Genomic DNA, 22,235 nt, shown 5'->3' with positions numbered 1-22,235 from the left:
AGGACTCTGCTGTGTTTACCCACCTATTTCCTACACAAAGAGGCAAGATGTTAGTGCCATTCACCGGACTGATTGGAAGCTGCGGGGCCTTGGGAGCCGCAGTGTGACCAAAAGCAAGGTACTTGAAAGCTGAAAGTAATTGCTTTCGCCATAGCTATCATGTAATGAGTAAACAGGATGAATCAAGCGGAGCCTAGCTCAGTGTTTAAATGAGCTATGCGCTAACATTCACGTCCTAATACAGGCTTCGCTTCATAATCCTTGCCAAAACATCTAAAAGCACGGCTGATATCAATTTAAAGGTTTTATTCACTTGAGTGTGAAAGTGTAAGGTTAAGAGAATCAATGCAGAGAAATCTGTCTTTGTACTGTGATAACTTCATTGCAGCAGGCATTGATGCAAGCCTTCGCAATCAATTTTGCATGACATGAATGACATCAAACAAGAGCCCAGAGGGCAGGGAGCATGTGAAATGAAACGGAGCAAAACTAAGGTAGTAAAGGGCAAAACATACAGCTGTTTCGCTTGTGGAAATAGTTCAAGTGAAGTGCGCCTGAACAGTATCGCTGTCGTGCATTAAGTACAGTGCTGCCACAACAGTGCTCTCTCTCTCTCACACACACACAGCTGTAATCCATCAAGGATTCATGAGTGAATGCTCAATAACAGACTGAGTGCATTTCTCTCCTTCATATCACTGCAGCAAGAAAAGAGTGAGAACTCTCCAGCAACCCACAGACACACCACAAACACACACTACTCTCATACCACACTAATAACCTTGGGCTGTCTACCAATGCCATGACTTTATGGAACAGTATGGGCTCTAAATAGAAGCGCCATTTCTCACCAGCAGTCAGTAACAGCTCTATTTCAGCCACCCTGTCATTAAATATTTATCTTAACAGAGGTGCCGATCATACCGAGGTGATAACCATTTAAAAATCCCAAATGTGGGGATTTTCTGCCCCTCGCACCCCACACCTCACTCCTCCACTGCTACAACAAAGACCTATTTTTTTTAAAAGGATTATCTACAAGTGTTCCTTTAATCAGCGCATGGCAGAACTGTAGAAATCCCTCAACAACAGTCCCAGAGGAATACCTTTCTCTGAAGCCCTATCAGGCAGAGGATCTCCTTCACCGACAGCAGACTGAATGAGTGGGATTGAGTGTGTTTGAGGATGAAAAGATGTGCTGCTGCCTTGTTATGATGTCCTCTCCAACAATCTCAGAACAAAGGCCTCCATTTTGAAGTGGAGTTATGATGGCACGGCGCTCTTAAGGCCCTGTGTTACTTTGTGTCCCATTGCTTCCTATCCTCTTTGTTAGCCCGCTGTTTGTTATGCTTGTGAGATAAGCCACTGTTGTGGGTGGCTGGGTGTACTACAGCAACCGGTGTACTGCTTGAGTGCCAAAGCTGACAGTCTGTGGGAGGGATTGTGGGCGTTATAGATCACTAGGAGACAGATGTCCAGTCTTGCCTCGACGCTGACTCAAACACTAACCCCAAAAACCGTGTGTTTGCAAACTGGACCGCTTCCTGGTGGGTCTTAAGTTGATCTTTATCAGACCAGTAGAGTCAGCTCACTTGATCACGGCAACCTTCCTCTCTTTCTGGCACGGGGCTAAGCAGCTTTGTTATTTATGAAACATAAGAGGTGGAAGTCTACTGTGCTGTAGCCTGATAAACATTACGAGCTGTCTTGTGCAGGCAAAGCCGGCAACTTGACTCCGGGTGTGCAGATATGACACCAGGCCCGAGCAAACAAAGAAACGTGAGGTTTGGATGAATGCAATAACATTAAATGGACACTACGAATGCCTCTGGAGAACAGGCGACTGGCAGAGTGTTGGCAAGACACAGTATCATTGTCTATCATGAACGCATGGAGATCCTCTGCTGGACTAAATAAGTGTCATGCTCCAATAAGCAGATTCAAACCCTTTGAGCATCTGTTGTCTTAAATTCTCCCTCTCTTTGTTTTATGGTGCGGCGCCACAGACAATGATTTGCCCAAGATCTCAGTTTTTCACATGCAATTTACATGTTTGTAATGCTTAGTTGAGCAGACACGGGTTTGTAAAGCAACCCATTACCGCCACGCTGAATCCAAAGAGTGTTTTTGGGCAGAGCCTCGAAATTTAATTCCAAAAGCTGGGTTGATCAAGAGGAAACAGACAAGGTATCAGCATATTGCCTTTCAGTTTCTCCTGGTTTACATATCTGGATTGTGCAGTCATCCCTTCCAGAGAGAATCACCGCCAGCTAAAACAATTACACCCCCCACCCCCTCCCAAGCACAAGCCTCTCACCGACTGCCTCGACTCAGCTTCTCAGCTTGACAATCAAGCCCATTAGATCTTTCCGTGAATTAATGCTAGTTAACTTACAGCTCTGACACACATCAAGAATAGTCATTAGCCTGTCTTTTTAGCATAAAAAACTGGAATGATTTGCCAGTTCAGAGAGATCATCTCCCTACATGCAGCCTGGGGCAGCCCTTACTGTCTACCTCATTATTTTCGGAAGAACAAGGCCACTGATGAATCCTGTTGGGTTAAATGTAAGGTGCTCTCATTACGACCTGGCTTACACAAAGCAGCGGCAGCAGACTGCTTTAAGCTGCTCTGCTTACAGACAAAAGAAAGCTGAGTAAATCACCAACACTGTAAATATACGGATAAATCTCACTCAACTAAGCTGTAAAATCAAAGTGGAATTGTTGGAGTACATCACTCCCACGCAGCTGCACATTCTGCAGTGAGGAAAGCTGTCAAATGTTGGCTTTTTGTGGATACTAGCTGAGCTGACAAGTGCCAATATACTACAATGAGTGATAAAGACATTCATTCCTGCTTAGAGAGAGGTTTTCCAGATGTGATAAGTCTGCAATGCTCCAGTGCTTCATTACTGGGTAGAAAGAGGCTGTTACTGTTTTCCCATTTACGTTGCCAGGGTGACAAATGAAAAGCAGAATCACCCGCACAACTAATCAAATGAGTGAGTGACAACAAGTCAATATTTTCTCATTGTGTGGACAGGCAATATATCTGCACAGTAACGGGCTGTGATTCGAGGCTTAGGCAACGCTAGACTCCCAGCATTATAAGGATAATGTGCCAATAATCTGGCTCAGTGTGGCTCGTAAGACCAGCACCAATGAAGGCGCTACAGCAAAAAAAGACCAAGTATGGGCTAAATTACAAACTCGCCAGACATCGTCTAGACTCCTAACGTCAAACAAACACACTCTTTGTCTTTGTTGGCTACAAGCCAACAAAGACAAAACTGTAATTGGACATTGATCTGTCATGGTCTAAGGATAACTAGCTCATCCTAAGAGCAGCCATGAAGAGACCAGTATGTAAACACACAAACCTTGCTGAGATGTAACAAAACCTACAAGCACTAAGTAGTATGTGCTCAGAGAATTCGGACTGTATCCACTTTGATTTAATTCCTCAGGGTTCACTTGTCATTTTTAAAAGACATCTTTAAAAATACCCAGACAATTAGCTTGCTTTTGATTACATCTTAGACAAAAAAAAAACCTCCCCAAACACAAAATGGAGCAAACATCATCTCTCCAAGCCTGGTTAAACACAAGCAAGATCAATGGGTAAATTTATCAACAAATATTACCATTCGCTGCCTGGCGAGTAATCATTAAGGAATGGCACTGATGCATTATTCATTGGCTAATGTATAATTCAGACTTAACAGCAGATTCTATGCATAAATAAAGCTGTGATACATTTTAACGCATTAAATGTTTACTTGCTAAAATAGGAAATGAATGCGCAGAACGAGTGCTTCCCTGCTGCAGCCACTCGATTATTTGCTACCAGTCCTGAAGATGCAGGAACAGGAATAAAGCCTGAAAGCCCCCTTATCAAAACACAAACACTTCATGGACACAGGCTGCTGATATCCTATATATGGTGGGGGGGCTGTTTAGGTGTAGTTGATTGCTTAAATCCCACAGAGCGTCTCATTTCTTTGTTGCACTAAGTAAATGAAAATTAGGACTGGTCAACAAAGCCACATGCTACAGCCTTCCAGTTTACACAGTTTTATTTTCTGGCTCATAAAGATTTACGTTCTGTCTCTCGATCTCCTTAAGACTTCAGCATCTGTGTTTAATGGGGGCGTAACGATACACAGACATCATGGTTTGGGATGTGTCCTGGTTTTAGGGTTATGAAAACTGTAACGCTCCCATACAGTGAAGAAGCGGCACTACATGAGCTTGACTAACGTTGGTAAGCCGGCCAGCACGATACAGCTGATACGCAGCCAAAACAATCCGGGTTCAACTCATGTTCTGAAATTTCTGTTCCACGTGGGCGAGTAGGTGGGCGTAAATAGACTACTTAGACTTACAATTGTTTGGTTCACAGGGCATACTGATCCGAGGAAGCTGCATGCCGGATCAAACGTCCTGCGCCGACACGGTCCGGGACCAATACACAGACCGTTACATCTCTAAAGTTTAAGTGTCACACTGGGATTGCGAAGACGTTGTTGAAGTGTCAGAGCTGGTGTCCAAGGAACAGTCAACAGGGAGAACTAGAAGGCAGCGAGGACACACAGGCTCCATCTGACGGTGTTCAGAGGAGGCGGCCCTGTGGGGACCGCCATTCCACTTTATGACCATGCACTGAATTAACGAGGCCAGATGTCCCCCCACTTAACATGTGTGAAAGTGCCCTCCGATGGGCTCAGCTGCTTTAAGGATGTACAGACAGAGAGGGGGAAAAGGAGATGGGGCCTATTTTCAATTATCCCAATTTCTCACTCATCGTTGGCTCCCGAGGTTTATGTTAATTAAAGATATCGGCCCTTCCTCTGTGCACACAACAAATTAGATGGAATATCCTATGAACAATCAAAGCACCTCTTCAGTCCTTCATCACTCTCTATTTCAGTAGTCACCCACCAGAGGGTACTGCCTCCTTAGCAGTGTTTCATGTGCACTGTGTCAGTCAGTGGCTAATGTATTCTAAATGTGTCACTGGTAAACCACTATCTGCAAGGACAACAGGTCAGGAAGAGCCGAGCTGGATTGTTCCATTTAGCGATGAAACCCATCTACAGAATCAACGAGACCTGAGGAGATTTATCGCCGCTCCTCAGAACCATGAGTCTGATTCTGTGCAGGGTGGTGTATGGTAGCCATGACTCCTCATTGATTTTCCGCCTGGCTTTATGACAAGGTGGCTCTCGCATTTCTGTATTGTTGGGGTCAAAAATGGGAGGGTAACTGCAAGTGATGCCTTTTGTGTGGCTGAGATATATGCAGTCCAGCAACATTCAGACAAGCAAAATGCCAGAGGTGTAATTTAGGTGCGTTTATCTGATCAGCCTCCTACAAACTGTTTGTTTTTAATGGGTCAAACATCACATCTGTTTTCATTTATGTGGCTTATTATAGTAACGATTGGGTCATTTCTTTGTGATTGCAATGGAATACAGTCATTTAGATTGCTGCCCAAATGGATAAGATATCATGACCCCGGCAGACTCACTCATTAGGAAGAAAATTAGAGGCCTGCCAACATTGCATCAATTACAATTTTCCTGATTCTTTACGCATTACATCATATCTTTAAAAAACAACAGACAACCGCTGAGTGTTTTTCTACCAGCCAACAACTGCCATCATCTTGACACAGGGAGAAAAAAGCGGCCAGAGACGCAGCGTGGTGCAATCCCAGCGAGGACCATCATGTGAGCAGATTAAATAACGTTTTTCCAATGCCCTGTCAAACATTCAGCCGCCTCTGAGCAGCTAGACAGCCGTTACAGGCTCACTCTATGAAGCATCGCTCTCTCTGTATGGTCGGAAACAGCCTCTTTGATCCGGATATCGCCCCTCAGATTCCTCAGAGGTGACACTCATACACGCGCCTGTATGTGAGCTGAATGTTTACTAGCTCTCTGTACCTTGTCAGCGGTGAGACTTGTTTGTGGAGAGTGTGTGTGTGTGTGTGTGTGTGTGTGGGGTGACTCACACCCCTACTACGCTTCCCTTGGTTTACATGAATCAACAACACAGACTGCGGACTCAGGCCCAGATCAAATTGCACATCAGATTTAATTTCCTACAGACACTAGTACGAAGCACTGCAAATGGAGGTGATGTGAAGCGATACCGACAGCAGTATGGTCGTGTGTACATAATTAAGATTTAGGCTGCCATACTCCCGTCTGATAGCAGCCTTACCTCAGCGCTCCTTTTCCAAAACAAATCACACACTGCAGAATAGCTCGGGCTCTTGTGTACTACTCCATTAAGAGGGCTGACCACTTCCTCTTCCATTCAATCCACAAGTAGTGAAGCTAAATGGATATCCTAACCCTCTGGGGGAAGTGAGGAACATGCCATTTCAAAATGTGTTCAGAAAGACAAGCTATGCAAGTTTTCCCGCCTGACAGTGTAAGCTGCAGATTGTGACTGCGATTGCACGTCACCCCACACAACCAAAATGATTTATGTCTCGCTACCGTCTCAGAGACACTCATCTAAAGGGCTAATCCTCTCCTGATTCAGTGACCACCAAGAGACAGAAAAAACAGTTATGGTCTAAAAGGAAAAAAGCTCTTCAGAGTGACCACAAGAAAAAAAAACAGAAAAAGCCTCAATGGCTGTTTACATGCAGAAAAAATACTGCGGTTTTTGCCCTCATTCCAAAAAAGACAATATTGCTACTAGGCTGTTTACACGGCTCATGAAAATGAATACTGCGCTAATATTCCCGTTGACATGCAGCCATGCAAACTCTGATTAACATACTGGCGTCAACAGAGGTACTGAATTTCATTCGTTCAGTCACCTTCTTGAAAAGGTTGACGGATGTTGCATGTCCAAAAACCTGTTGATAGTCTTTCATAATGTTTGAAAGTAGGTGTGCTTCTCCTTCCAACCAGAAATCTGCATCTCTATCCCAGACTTGCACACTGCTGGCTAGTTGGTTTGTTTAGAATTCATGTCAAAAGAATGCTCCTAAAACCGGAATAATATGGGCACATCCCAGAAGCCTGAGGCTTCATTCAGAATATCCAAACAGTATATGTTGCATATATGACCCGTATCAATCTCAGAATATTGCCATATTCAGTAATAATAGTGGAAAATTTGCATGCATGTAAAAGCCCTCAGTGTTACCTATGAATAAGAGTGGAATGCTGTGTCTTGTTTACATCACCATATTGCAAATACACTCATGTGACAAGTGGCATCACCTGCAAATCATCAATAAAAAGGGAAGCGAGGTTTGTCGTCTGTAAAATCTCCACACTCCATCTGTTAATGACAAAGATTAGAGAGCACCAACTGACAGTTCAGCGTCGTTCAGAGTTGTTACTGACAGGAACAACTAGACAGACAACCACTGTCAACGTTACATCTAGAATTGCGCCTCATGACTTATATAACGCACCATATTCACATACGCATGACTTTTAAAGCAGAGCCAGCCTCAAATGTTCATTCTTTTTAGGTGGAGCAAACGCCCTCATGTTCCAACCACCGTCCATTATCTGTGGCACTTGTGCCATACATTAGCCCGTGCAGTGTCGTCCCACTCAAGTGGATTAATCACATCTGAATCATTAAGCTAGAGGTCACTTCTCAGCTAGCAGGAGGACCAACAGGAAAAAAAACAAAACAGGAAGCTGGGCATGGTGGAGATTAGCTCCTCACAATTAGCGATGCAACATCTGAGTCCATGTAGTAGCAGAGTGAAAATGGAAGGAGCGGGGGGGTTGCAGGAAGGGATTGTTTTTATATGGCAGAGACTGAAGGCAATCACTGGCCCCATCCCCCCAGATTCAAATCTTATTTAAGGGCTGAATCATTTGGTGCTTATGTGGCCACATACCCTGCAGATTGAGCTTCTGACTGGACCCACATGCAGACTCACTTTATGACTTACTACGACCAATTTTACAGTGATTTAAGTAAACAAGCCTTCGTCCCCCTTCTACTACGACTGGAAAACATTAGATAAGCTGCCTTTCAGACAAATAACTGTAGTCTGCTCTCAAATCCTAAGCTGCCCCCTCCTAAACACACACACACACACACACACACACACACACACACACACACACACACACACACACACACACACACACACACACACACACCCCACCCAGCAGCCCCCCTTGCTCTTTTCAACAGGCACAGACCCTCCATCCCACCCCTCCACCCCAACCCCCACCACAGTGAGAGCTGCATGTGCTTGGGCCAGAGTTCATAGCCTCTGGGGTGCTGAAAGGGGGAAGTCAAGTTAATTTGGTGGTCCCTTCAACAGTTTGCAACTGGTTCAGCTGGGCTCCCACACACTGCCCCCTACCCTCCTTTCAAACAAGGTTCAACTATTTTCCATTATTACAGCCCAATAATCAATTTATGACACGAGCGAGGCTGTAAATCCAACAGCCGATCCTTTATGTGAAACTTGGGGAAATCCCACCCATCAAATTTATGTGCCACTGACTCATCAAGATCCATTTCAACATTTTTCCCTGTCAGAGTGCAACTTTTCTTTCCTCGAAGTTGATCGATTGCTCTCTCACACACAAACACACACACAAGTAGTTTTCACATCTTTGATGTTTGTTTCCTGGACAGCGAGGTTGCCATTTGAGCTCTCTCCCCTGTTTGCTTCATTCTTCTGCCTTTAAAAGCACTAGCCGCTGCAGGCCTGCTGCAGGCCGGCTGCGGTGCGGCCGGGTCATGGAGGGTGCTGGAGGGTCCTGCTCCAGCGTCCACAGACAGCCAAGTTTTACAACAATGCGGCCAACTTTCAGCTCGCGGAGCACTCACAAACATTTGACTCGAGGTCACACGCGCTTCCTCCTCCGGGTATAAACACAATTTAGACGCTTTTAGGTCAAAGTCTAAATGCCACCCGGCTTTAGTCGACACTCTTACCTAAATTCTTCTCTTTTTTTCGTCTTAATAACCCGCACACTGCTCCCCCTGTCTGCGCCCCCTCCTCCTCTTCCTCCTCCGACCACAACCGTCCTGCAATCTTTTTTTGTATTCAGCTACTCACCCGCCAGTCTGCTGATTCTTGGAGTCCCACAGACTGCTGCAAACAAGTTGAAAACGCGATCCTTGCCCGAGATGACCCGACGAACTTAAGCCAGCTGGGCCAAATCCAAGAACCGGGACACAACGAGGCGAACACGGACACTTTCTTTTTTTTTCTTATCCCCGGTTTCTTTTTTTTAAAACCCGCTGCCCGCACGGAGGGGCTCAGGCGAGCACTTGCTTCAACAAAAGACGGTTTCACTTTACTGATGGACTATTCACGTCCGAGATCGCCGAGCGGAAAAAAGGCACTATAACGTTAACCAGCCCCCCCCCCCCTCGAAACGGCTCCTGTCCCCTCGGCCGTGTCGCTGTCGCTGATAGCGTCCACATGAAAAGTAACGCGGCGCTGGTAGTTGTTTCGAGGGGTAGGAAACCAGCGAGTTCGCCGTTTACAGGCTCCGCTTCCTTTTTCCACACACACATACACACGCATACACACACGCTCTCTCTCTGTCTCCCCCCGCTCCTCTCTCTCTCTCTTTCCTATGCACACACACACTCTGCACGCTCCCCCTATCGCTCCCTCCTCCTCCTCCTCCTCTTCAGCTGTTCAACAGACGCATCCACATGGCTGACCTAGTCTTTCTTTATCCAGACACTAGTGAAGGAGAATTACCCCGACCACACTCAACAAAAAAAGAGAAAAAAAAATCCGAGCGAAACAAAAACATGGACTGGATTCAAATAATCGTCAGGGACAAAAGGGTGGTGGCGGTGGGTAGGAGGGGACGCCAATGGTGCTGTTGATTGATGGCAGCCTCCGTAGGAAAACGCTTCGTGCAACGTGTGTGTGTGTGTGTGTTCGCTTGCATAGGGGGACGCGAGGTGCACGACAGCCAAAGTGGCCCGAGCGACCAGCATCAACCGATCAATGGTACCGCTTATGGGAATGTGACTGAAACACCACAGCGAGACAATGAAAGCTACTAACAGCAGCAGCAGTGATGGTGCACAGCAAACTGCATTTCATTATTTATTGGTTGCAAAATAAACACGAGTGTGGAAAGCGCCACATGAGCGGAGGGTCTTGAACGCTGCTTGGGCTTGTGGGGCTCATTTGCATTTTTGGATAATGAATTAATTAGTCACCCCACCCATTTAAAAAGGCAGAAACAAGCAGGGATGATAATGTGAATAGTCCATTAGCAATATTTGGCAGGCTGATTGTAATGGCTTGGCCTGCGCGTCACATCAAAATGTGATCCTGGTTGTTTTCCAAGGTCTCGGCGCTCATTTCGTGGCAGAAAATATACATTAATTGTTTTCGCCTTAAAAAAAAAAAAGTGACAATCCTCCGCACACATTGGAGGAGCAGGCGAAACAAAGATGGACCCCATTAAGTTATAAATTAATAGGATGATTTCCATTTCACAGAGCGGGTAGCTTGACACATTTTCATTGTCTTAAACATGATATTGGATCACTGTCAAAATCCAATTAACTAAAGCAAACAGTTTGCGCATTGGGCTCCTTTTTTTGCATTAAAGCCGGGCAGCAGGAGAGACAGGCAGTGAAGATCAATAACAATTGAGTTGAGGGTGGTGTGCAGGAGGTCCTTCATTGTGCTACAAACCATGTTGGTCGTCTTTGTTTCAATACCTTAACCAAAACCTTCCCCAGCTCCTGAGGCAACTGTCCCCCCACCCCACATGGTAACCTAACACCACAGCAAACACAGCTCCTCCCTTATCACAGCATGTATACATTGCACAAGGTCAATGTTTATGATATTTACACACACACACACACACACACACACACACACACACACACACACACACACACAGTCTGCCTCCTATCCTCAGTTACACAAACATGTGTAAGGATCCAGGATCGTTCAGTAGGCAGAAATGCACACACTATCAAAGCCTAACGAGGGAATATTCAGGCTCCAGAAACGATTCGCAGAAACCAGCCGAATGCCAACATCTTCAGTAGGTCTGTGAGGCTTAAGTGGGACCAAGACGGCAGTGAAGGGTGAGTGCAGTGAATCCTCTCTGAAGGCAGTGCAGAGCAAAGCTGGATTGGCTGGCTGGGCAGGCTCCCCTCCCTGGCAGATGAGATCCCATTATCAGGCAGACGAGAACTCCACCTCCAGGATTTCACAGCTCCACTGTTTATCACATGGCTCTGTCAAGTTGGGCACCATTAACCGATAATGAAAGGAGACAACCGGTGCAGTTACAAGCAAAGCACTCCACATTCTACAGGCCTAAGCATGTATCTGGGAAGCTGACTGTGTCTATTCAATTCTGTTCAGCATTCAAACGGCCCATCACAATACCTTTTCCCTGAGCACCCCCCCTCCTCCTCCTACAGCTACGGTGCCTTCGATCCCGACAGAACAAAAACTGGTTACTCTGTGCCTCTTTCTGAATTCAGAGGAAATGAAATCTAACAGAGCTGCGCGCTGCTCGAAAGAGAAAAATGACACTTTTCTGCGACACTCTTTTTCCTAAAGATTATTAAAGGAGAACAATTCCTTGTACGAGCTAACAGAACCAGAGGGGGCGTGTGAGGGAAGGAGAAAAAAGCGGCACAATAAAGCAACACAAACTATCATCCTGAAATATGTTTTCTTCATCCACATCAAGCATAATTAGTACAAGTGCTACTAAACAAAAAGACTGCAAGACTGCCACTGAATCAAAGGCCAACATGCCCCCTCCTCCCTCCCTCCTCCCCCAGTCTGACTACTCCGTTTATGGTTTATAGGATTCTGTAGCCACTTACGCTCATTAAAAATGAATACTTAACAAAAGCTGTGGCTGACACACTGTTTGCTTTAGCCTGATTTCTCCGCAGTGGAGAAAAACAAGCCACTGAGAGGCAGCAAACACAGCGAGCAGGCGGGACAGGGGGAGAAAGTGCTCGGCGGTACAAGCAAGTCAGCCAGTAGCTGAAACAACAGAAAAAAGTGACATGGATGACTGAGCCAAGCCTGTGAGAGACTTGGCAAGCCTCAGAGGCCCTGGCCTCTTAAGCACTCATATCTAGTAACTTCATTTAATACATTCACCGGGGATGAGCAGACAAGTTGAAGGGGGGAAAAAAAGGGAGATTGAGAGAAGAAAACAGACTTGTAAACCAAGAGGAGGGCTAGGTTGTGGCAGTGGTGGGGGTGTACTTCAGAAGCTCGACTTTAACACATGACTAAATCTCTACAGTGTAACAAGCTAACGTTCCTGCTGCCAAAACATAATACGGGAGGAGGAAAAAAAAAAAAAAGCGGATGTGCTAGATTGAACTTGGAGACTGTTTTACCATTCTCGGGCAGGTATTATCTACAGGAGCTGCTCCACTCATATTAGAAACTTGAGCAGCGCTTTTCCAGATGGGCTTTTAAAGCAGTGACTCTTCGCCACACGTACTAAATCCATAAAGAACAAAGACTCTGTGTGACTGCTGCTTGAAGTTACTGTTCCTCATGCTGACGGCAACTGCTGATAGCCCCCTCCTCCCTTCTCTGCTGGCAGGCAAGCAAAAAAAAAAAAAAAAAAGCTGACTTCAAATCATTCATTGCCCCTTTTAGCCTTCATGGATTCTTAAGAGAGCACTTTACAAGTTGGGGGAATCCAAAGGGAAAATAGGGTCTTACACGACTAATTAAAACACAGACTTTGCCTGGAGGGGCTTGAGAGAAGGGGAAGCAATAAAACAATCCTCTCCAATCTCCCAACAAAGTAACTCAAGGAAATTACTCAACTAAATATGGTTAACTGCACGCTTGTGGATATGAAGATTCACGGGTTTCAAGCACTATTGCTTTAGCTAAAAAGAACGGTCCTCGACAGAGTAACATTTCATTAATTAAAGAAGGGAATAAAGGACCTTTAAACAGTAGAGGTTACACTTTTCTCGACACAAGCAAAAAGCCGTACCAAGATGTCCTTTGGAGACGGTCCAAACAGACAGCTAGTAATTAAGCTGCTACCTAGCAAGCCTTTATTTGCGATCATTAACACAGTTGTAAAAATGTGAGAGAAGCCAAGGAGTGGTATTTCACTTTAGGCAATCAGAGCAAGGTCTAGGCTCACATAGCTATCTTGTTTACATAGCTATTCACAGTCACATTTGGCAGCCTCGCAACCCTCTGAAAACCAAGACACTTGTAGGCTACATATGTCTAATCTCTTTGCCAAGCTACACAAGCTACTCAAGAGAGGGAAACTTGCTTGCAGCAGCCATTTGGTAGAACTATTGCATATTAAGAAAAATGAATGTAAGTAAACCTTATTCCAGATGGAGGTAGCTGCCACCTGGCAGACAAACTGATGGAATGCTAGTGAGAGGAAGCACAACATTTTCTCATTACAAAACAGAGCAACACCTGATTTCTCATTGATATATATGAGCAAAGAACAAACAGCTTTTAATAGAAGCTCACACTATGTCTGCGAGGTTGACCGTTTCCATTAGTTCACAGCTTGCTGAAATGAAGGAGGCGGCTGAGGTAAAAGAAAATCAGGCTGCGAGATGTTTGCGAAACCAGAAAATAATCAGCCAGCTCTGCGTGGCCAGAAGCTCGCCAACTAAGTGAAAACAGACAAAAAACAAACGGACACGTGTAACATCTTCGATGCAACTTCACTGAGGCCCTGATTTTCACATGGACTGTCTGTGTCTGTCTGATTCTCCAGGTGAAAACAGGGCCTCATTCATCTGAATAAAAGAGCAGTTCAGCCTGCCCTGGCTGCACTGAGAGCACACTCTGAGGAATGAGACTGTATTTCCAAGGAGAGCCACAGAGTGCAGGCTGCGGCGTAAAGAGGAAGTTTACATTTCAGGCAAATCCTTTTGTGAACAAAGACACAGCAAGATAAACAAACAGTACATGTGTCTGATGCTCAGCTCTGGATCCAGTTAGGAAAATCCGATTCCAGCCGGGTTTAAATGTGTTTAAATGTGATCAACAGTCAGCAAAGCTAACGGGGTCCGTGATCATGAAAGCAAAAGAGAGAGTGGCGGTTGGGGTGTGTGATTCCTGTGTGGTTACTGTCTCTGAGCTAATCTGCTCAAATAGCCAGTGACTGCTCCATTTCACACAGAGCACATGGCTGTCTCACCTCCACACACTGCCACCCGATGGACAGTGAGGGGAGGTGCAGCTTTCACGTTGTTGCTGTGCTAAAAGAGGGAGGTGGAGTGGGGGAACGGAGGCTCACAATGTGTGAAAAAACAACAAAACTCTCTCCATATACACTGTAAATCATGATATGCAGATGCTCAATAAGGCGGACAAATTTTTTTTTTTTTTTCCTTTTCATTAGTACCAACGTTTGTTCAGAAATCAATTATTCCTCTGGTCACACTTGGCTTCTCTCGGTGTGTAAGCTAATGATTCAGCCATCTAGTTTACAGATAGATAGTGATAACTAGAGTAAGTGCATCCATTATAGGTCAGAGGAACAGGATTCACAAGTCATTCAAGCCAATTTTTCACATTTCGAGTTTTTCGTACTTTCCTAACATTGCTCTTTTTTTTTTTTTTTTAAATTTGGCACGAACAATAGCAGCCAGAAGTAATCTCAAAAGCAAATGCACGGTCAAGCATGTCAGCGCTGGGCGCGGTGAGAAAAGGACGCGTTATTCAAAGAGACGGCACACAGACAGGCTGCGTTATGAGATTAGACTGTTTTTGTGGGAGCGAACTGGCAAAATGTGTCTGTGTGCAGTCGGAGCAGACAGTTTGGAGATCAGCGCTGAGGTCAAGAGGAGCCACTTAGCTGTGCTTTGGCCTTCCAACCCCTGCAGCGGTCAGAATCAACCGTTCTACTGTGGGAGTAGATAAAAAGCTTGGCAGCAGCCTTGCAACTGGAGACGGCTACATTTACTAATGCATGCAGGCTTTATTTATGGCCTTTTAAAGGTACAAAATGGAAATTAATGGGAATAGGTAGGAAGGTGGGGAGCTCGCTCATTAGCCAGAATATATATTAGGTTAGCCTCACTAGTGCAGATCCCCAAAGGCACTAAATCTAGAGGTTTATTATACACAAACAAAGCAATAAACAATCCAGACTAAAAACCATACCACTCACAGTTACAACTAAACCGCGAAGGTCGTTTTAGGTCTTTTTCCTAACAATTATCTTAACGTATAGTTTAGATTCAACACGCGAGTTAATGAGATTTAAACCAGATACGATGCCGTCGCCCACCCTCCTCCCTCCCTCATGACACATTATTATAACAGCAGAGAGACAAGAAGAATAGCTGTCCCTTTGATGTCTCTGGTGAGGAGATAATGTGCTGAAATCTGAGAATAATATGTTAGGTGTCATTTATGATTACATGGCAAGCCTGCTACTCTTTGTCTTTATTGTTTGGACTTATGAATCAACTGAGCATGGAAGTGTGTTTCTCATTATGCTGTTGTGGCCACACAGAGAATTACTACTCAGAAGTGGTGAGCTGGAAATTCTGCAAATTGCTTGTTTGGATGCACATATTCTGCATAATGCATGAAGCATCTAACATATAATAGATATGTATGTGTGTGTGTGTGTGTGTGTGTGTGTGTGTGTGTGTGTGTGTGTAAAAGATAGCAGCCAAGTGGGAGAGACTGGGGGAATGAGAGATAGAGTAACGCTGTTGATATTTGATATTGAGCAGACTGGAAACCTAACATGCAGCATGCTGTCTTTACGGAAGGATCGGTGGGGAACAGACAGAGGAGGCTTGGCGCAGCATTAGCTCCTTTAGTCAGCTCGTGGAGGAGGGAAGGATGGAGGGAAAGATGGACAGGTCGAGTGAGGGAAAGGAAGGCGAAGGGAGGGAGGGAGGGAGGGAGCGCAGGCGGCAGCTCTCTCTGTTCCTGCACACATCAGCAGCAGGAGGGCAGAGATGCGTGGAGGCCACAGCAAGCCAATTACCAAACTCATTAAGTAACCTGCTAGTCGGCTTTGAACTGCAGCACCCCCCCCTCCATATCGTGGCTGGATTCTCTGCCACTGTTGTGGACAGTCAGATAGGCGCTGCTCTCACTCTTGCACCTCTTTAAAAAAATGGCTGGGGAGGGGAGTGTAAATGGGAACAGGGTAATAACATTTTCACGTGCGTTCATTAGAAAAGTAAAAGAATCTCCGGTGAAACCGCAATGATGAACGCTGGCAATTAAAGGAACGACATGGCCAAAGACAGCACTGCACTAGCTGCAAAGGAAGGAGAAAGGCCTGCGTATAGCTAATGCTAAAAAACGAGTAAATGATGCATCCAGGCACAAACACAGGAGTGGGTTAGCATGAGTTAGCAGCTGGGGGATGCAGGGGGTCTGACAGGATTGAGCTGTTCACTCCACTGGCACAGAAAGTAGCAGGAAAGATGGCTTCGAGGACGGCGGAGAAGGCAAAGCATGGTGAGGGGTAAAGACCAAGGATCAGAGCACCAAGGTCAGGTGGAGAACATGATCAAGGTCCACCGGCTGGGGCAGGAATAGAAGCATTTTGGGGGAAGGAGAGGGGGGTTAGGGCACAGAGGAAAAAAAAACAAACGCTGTGTTAGTCAGCACTCCAGTGTCACGAAGCATTGTTGACTAACCTTGACTGCATTCACCTCCTAGCTCACTGCCACATTGCCTCTCAACAAGTATTGACACAACGACAGTCTGCAAGAGAAAAACTGAAGGGGGGGGGGGGCAGACATACACACACAGAGGACAGGGGAAAAAACATGAACGATGTGTAAATGGGACAAACGAGGTGATAACAGCTTGACAGTAGAGGTGTATGCATGGGTGAAGGCGGCTGCCATATTTGGCATAATGTTTAACACATGGGCAATGCAGGCAGTGAAAAACATGAAGGTGCACAATATAAAAATAATACCATTCACAGTGCAGTTAACATTTTCTATGAGGAGACTGAGAGCATGTATTCTAAGCCTGCATTCACTTCGCTCTTCTCAATAAACCTCTCTGGATACGCAGAGATCTAGGCACTCATACCTGCTACACTGTAAAACACACACACACACGCACACACACAGTCCCCCACCCCTGAACCTACCCCATTATCCCATGAGCCCTCTCTTCTCTGCCTTGCTTGACAAGAGCTTGGAAATAAAAACATCACAGCTCTGCCTCGCAGCACCTGTTCAATAACATTGACATTTCACATTCAGCATCCACACACAGAGATTCCCTGCATTTACTCTCTTTAACACCCCAGAAATGCAACACACACACACGCGCACACACAGCTACATTTCAATGTAAGCATTTTAACACTGCACAGACTGGGGATGTGCACAGCATGTGTGTATTTCTGTCCTGCGTGTGCGCCTGCAGTGACACATGGGGCGTGTGGAGACATCTTGATTTTTACAACAGCTCAATCATTAAAAGATTTCTTCTTTTTCTTGATCACTGTTCATTGTAGTCAATTATCAACCATCAGCAACTTCAGTCTGCCCATGTGACTTTCTTCCCATGTGATTTGTCAAAATGGTTTAGAATGATACCTAGTATATGTGTTTGTTGTCATTATATGTAGCTCTGCAATATTATGAGAATGAGAATGAGACACCTTAAAGACAAGATAAAATGACCTAATGAATATGTAGGGCACTGTAGGATGAACATGTGTAGTTCTGTCTGAGCTATTTCGCTTTAAAAAGGAGGGTGTGGTTGGTTTTCAATTATTTATCGACAGTACAAAACAAGGCAACATATTTACCAGATACAGTTTGTTATTATTCATTCTCTGCTTCTGATGCACTACGCCTCCTGAATTCAGCCTGCATTTTGAAGTGAAATGGTCTGCTCCTTGTTGAATTTGAAAATAACACCAGGTGTGCAGTGAATAAAACCCAAGTATTTCTATCCCTGGAATCTCAGCGCTGTTCAACAGCACAGCACGCAGGCCGTGCTGTCAAAAATAGCACAAATACATACAACAATAATCCAGATAGGCACGTAATATTCATATTCACGCCGGGATCAAAGATTTCGCAGTCACATGCGTTTGATGCAGACATTTGGCTTGATTCAAATGCACCATGACAGTATAATGCATGTTTTCATACAATAGTTGCCACCGGAGGAGAAGATGAAATGTGCAGTGGGCCACCTAGTGCCAGGGCTCAACGGTGTCACCAGGTGCAGCCTAACCTGGGTGGCTGAGCAGGGACATCTGTTTGACAGCATTAGAGCCATCAGAGCTGTGCCATAACCACAGATTAAATGGCAGTAAATCTGAGGATTAGATCCCTGTATGAATAGCTCACATTGATTTTGCAATCCCTTCAGTAACTCTGGGATTTCCACGGTGACAGACAATGTGGCCATCAAGCTAACACACACACGCGCACACACACACACGCGCACGCGCACACACGCGCACGCGCACACACACACACACACACACACACACACACACAGGGACTCATCTGTCTCCCAGCTTTTTAAAACCCTCTAAAAATCAGTCTGTGACTAACTTATCTCCATTTTAATCTGCTCATATCTCGGCCTAGAGGCTGTATCCAAATAGCACAAGGCATGCAACACCATTCCTTTCACAAACTGCCCATCCATCCAGTCTCTCCTACTAGTCAACACGGAGCAACTAAAACAAGCTCAACAGGCCTAGAAATGTCCACTCCTATATTCTAGCATGTGTGCTCAAGTGAAAGACCACTGCCATGCTCTGCCAGTTGAGGGTTATTATATGTGAGCACCACGGGGTGATTCGGATGATGACAAAGACAAACTGGCCGTTCCTTCTTCAGCTGCCTGGTCTCACTCTTAGTACATGAATATGCATGTGTTCGCAGGCACGCACACACACGCACACACACACACACACACACACACACCAAAATTCGCTTAGCCCCACAGAGACCTTTTTGACACGACAATCCCAAAATCCGGTGCTGAAATCCCAATCCCCTCCGACCACCATGGCCCTTTGGAAGCTGGCTGACATCAAAGACAAGCGCTTCGCTTTCATGACTTTGGTCCGCCTCTCAGTCTGTCAGTGTCTCCGGCTGTCCGGCACACGGTTGTCAGAAAAGCCACTATTTTAACACCAGGCTCATGCTAAACCACCTCCACTGCACAACATGAAGAGACCAAAGATAGCATCTCCTCTATTTCCATACTCTAAGAGGCGAGTGTCAAGTATGTTAGGATGTGAGAAATGATTCCAGAAGACAACATGCTGCCATAAGAAATGTAGTCCAAAATACATACAGTAATTACACCTCTACCTCTAGGGGAAAATGCACTCGGCTCTACAGAAAAACAGGGCAAAGCCTATAAGATCATGGAAGGCGAAGCATAGTCTTGGCAACCATATTTGGCAAACAGCAGCAACCTGATTTTCATCCAAAATGGCTACACTGGTCATCATGGCTGACCTCAGCCACCTATCAAGCCAAACGAAAGCAATTACCTGGTGATTAGTGTGCGTTGTGAGGCAGCTCCATTAACCTTTGAGAAACAGAGTGTGGAGGCTGCAGTGTCTAGCCAAGTGGAACGCTCTCCTTACTACCTCCGCAAAAAAAAAAGAGGAAAAAAAAAGAGGAAGAAGACATGAGCGAGGTGAGTGAGAGAGAGACGGAGAAACTCAGTGTGACAGTAGAGCAGCTCCTATTAGGTAAGCACATTGAGCCGTCAGGCCGGCACATTCATCAACACACAGAATGCCAGTCAGCAGCACCAGCAGGCTCATCCGCCGCGCTACCACGCTACTGTTACTGTGGTGAGGCGGGGAGGGGAGAGTGACAGGGAGGCATTTGCAAAGCAGATTTGGACCGCTCTCTCCAGCATTTGGCAGTGCAAATGTTTTTATGCATGGTTCGGGTGGTTTTTACTAGCATTTCCCCTGCCCTAATAGATCAGCCATGGGCTGCTAATGATATCATTATCATACATGCACTGTAATTGTCTGGACACAGGGTGTGCCAAGATCAATGGACGGCAAAATCTGGATCAATTGATTAGTCTACCGCTGTTAAGCTGCTAAAACATATTTTGCACACAGTCAATGTGTTGTTGGATGAGCGGTGAATGAATTGGGTCCTTGCCTGTTTTCAGAGTGCAGCATCCAGACATGGGGTTAGGCAAGTGGATCGGTGCCATGTGAGAAGTGAGCCGAATTGGCAGGGCTGATCAGCTTCCTCTGCTTGTCTTAATGTCAACCACAGCCACTACCATTCCACACAAAGCTCCAAATTAGGGCTAAAATGACTACTTAACATTCCAATCCTGACAAAGTCAAAACAAATGAATACTTGTACATTATTTCTATTGTCTTTGTCATTGTGAGAAGTCACGCCACCGCAATGTGAAAGACTATTTTGAGCTTGTGAGTAGAAGAAATGTGTTCTAACTTACACACTGTGCAAAGGCAGATGGTTTTGTTCTACATGCATGGTTACGCATTTGAAGACAAAACATCCGAGTGTGGAAGATGGAAAGGTATCATCATAGCAAATTACACTCTTCCACTTGCATTGTATTATGAGGGTAGGACACTGTGTGATCTAAAAGTAGAGTAAATCCTTATTTACATTGTCTCAATCTTGACGTATATGAGGTTGTGGACATGAGAACTGTCTGCAACACAACTGCAGTGCCATCTGAAGGCCATACTGGCCAAAGTGAACAAGCAGGCGTAGCTCTGAGGTGAAGTTAGTTTGAGTTTGTATGAATTTAGACACTTAAATTGCGTGTGACATTTTCAGACATTTCCTCTTTTCTTCAGCAGCATGAGGTGAGATTTGTTTTGAATAATAGGTTTAGAATTATGCAATCACTAAAAATTAATGCTGACATTTATATGTGTAGGTATGAGTGGCTTGGTAAATAAAACAGGTAAAAAAAAAATGCACAAATGTGGACACAATATTTTGAACATCACTTTGATCAACTACAATCAAATAAGCCATGCAAATGACTTTAATGTTTAATTTAGACCAACGTGCTGGCGTGCTACAACTATGACTTGACCAACAGAAAATTAATCTGCAATAATTTTCAAAATCGATTTCTGGTATAAGTAATTTATTTTAGCAGAAATGTGGACAAAAGTCACTGGTTTTATGGATTAAACTGGATAGTGCGCTTCTCAGAAAACTGAATATTTTTGGGTTTTGGACTCCTGGTGCAAAACATTTGCAAACAACTCCATGGGCTTGGTAAATTTGTTAATGAACATTTTTCGCAATTTGCTGACATTTTCTAAAATCAAAGCACCAGTGTGTAGAATTTAATGGGATCTATTGGTGAGGTAGCAGAGTGCAAACAACTGAATACCCCCTGCCTCAGCCATCTGTTTCCAAGTGCGTAGGAGAACATAAAGTGGCCTTGAAACCCGCGAAAAATGAAAGGCCCTCTCTCAAGCCAGCGTTTGGTTTATCCGTTCTGACCTACAGTAGAAACATGGCGGTGCAACATGGCAGACTCCGTGGAAAAGGACCCACTCACTCTGTAGATATGAGGAGCTCATGCAGGTTGCAAAAATACAGGGATTCTTATATTCGGTGATTATAAACTAATGACAACACACTAATGAAAATAATTAAGATAACAGACAATAATAATGAATAATAATGAATATTCCATTTCTGCCAATAGATCCCCCTAAACACTACACACTGGACCTTCGATGATGAATTGAGTATCAAAGAATATAACGGGTAGATTAATCAATAATGAATCTAATGTTTAGTTGCAGGCCTAGTTGGACTTTGGCTGTGGTACAGATATTACTTAAACTCAAAAATAACACTAAATAACAGAAGCAGCTTTCAATATAATGCAAATCAAAATAAGAGTAAGAGAACACAGCCTCAAACTACCTCAGAGCTGAATCAGCCCCTCTCTGATAAAAAGCAGGTGCCATTCATTGCAGGGCTACTGCACTGGATTGCATTCTACTTTACGGATACCAGCTCAACACGTCCACCTCCTGAACAGCGCTCGTGCTTGAATCACGAGCCCCCTCGTCTTTTCCTGCCACCGACTTGGTCTCAATCATGACTGTAATTTGAGCGCAGCCTGATTGTGTTAGGAGGTAGCTGATTGCGCTGATGAGTAGAGAGCTGCTGAAGAGAAGAAAGTGGGCCATCTACACTGAACAAATAATGACATCAAGTGACAGCCTGGGTTGATGTAAGTTTGT

General features: G+C 44.9%; 1 protein-coding gene across 2 annotated transcripts in view; it reads right to left on the bottom strand.

Annotated features, from left to right (window-relative positions):
• rerea (arginine-glutamic acid dipeptide (RE) repeats a) overlaps nucleotides 1-9,559 on the bottom strand; it is an 89,813-nt gene extending 80,254 nt beyond the window's left edge. The window contains exon 1 of one of the 2 annotated variants that reach the window (XM_041945074.1): nucleotides 9,071-9,559. The gene's annotated coding sequence lies outside the window, so the exon portion shown is untranslated. The remainder of the gene's footprint in view (nucleotides 1-9,070) is intronic. The other variant, XM_041945075.1, reaches the window with a different exon arrangement.
• Between the last annotated feature and the right edge of the window lie 12,676 nt (nucleotides 9,560-22,235).

The sequence above is a fragment of the Chelmon rostratus genome, chromosome 10, assembly GCF_017976325.1.
Source record: "Chelmon rostratus isolate fCheRos1 chromosome 10, fCheRos1.pri, whole genome shotgun sequence".
Lineage (NCBI taxonomy): Eukaryota > Metazoa > Chordata > Actinopteri > Chaetodontiformes > Chaetodontidae > Chelmon > Chelmon rostratus.
Note: the sequence above shows the minus strand (reverse complement) of the source record. Positions and strands in the feature narration are given on the sequence as shown.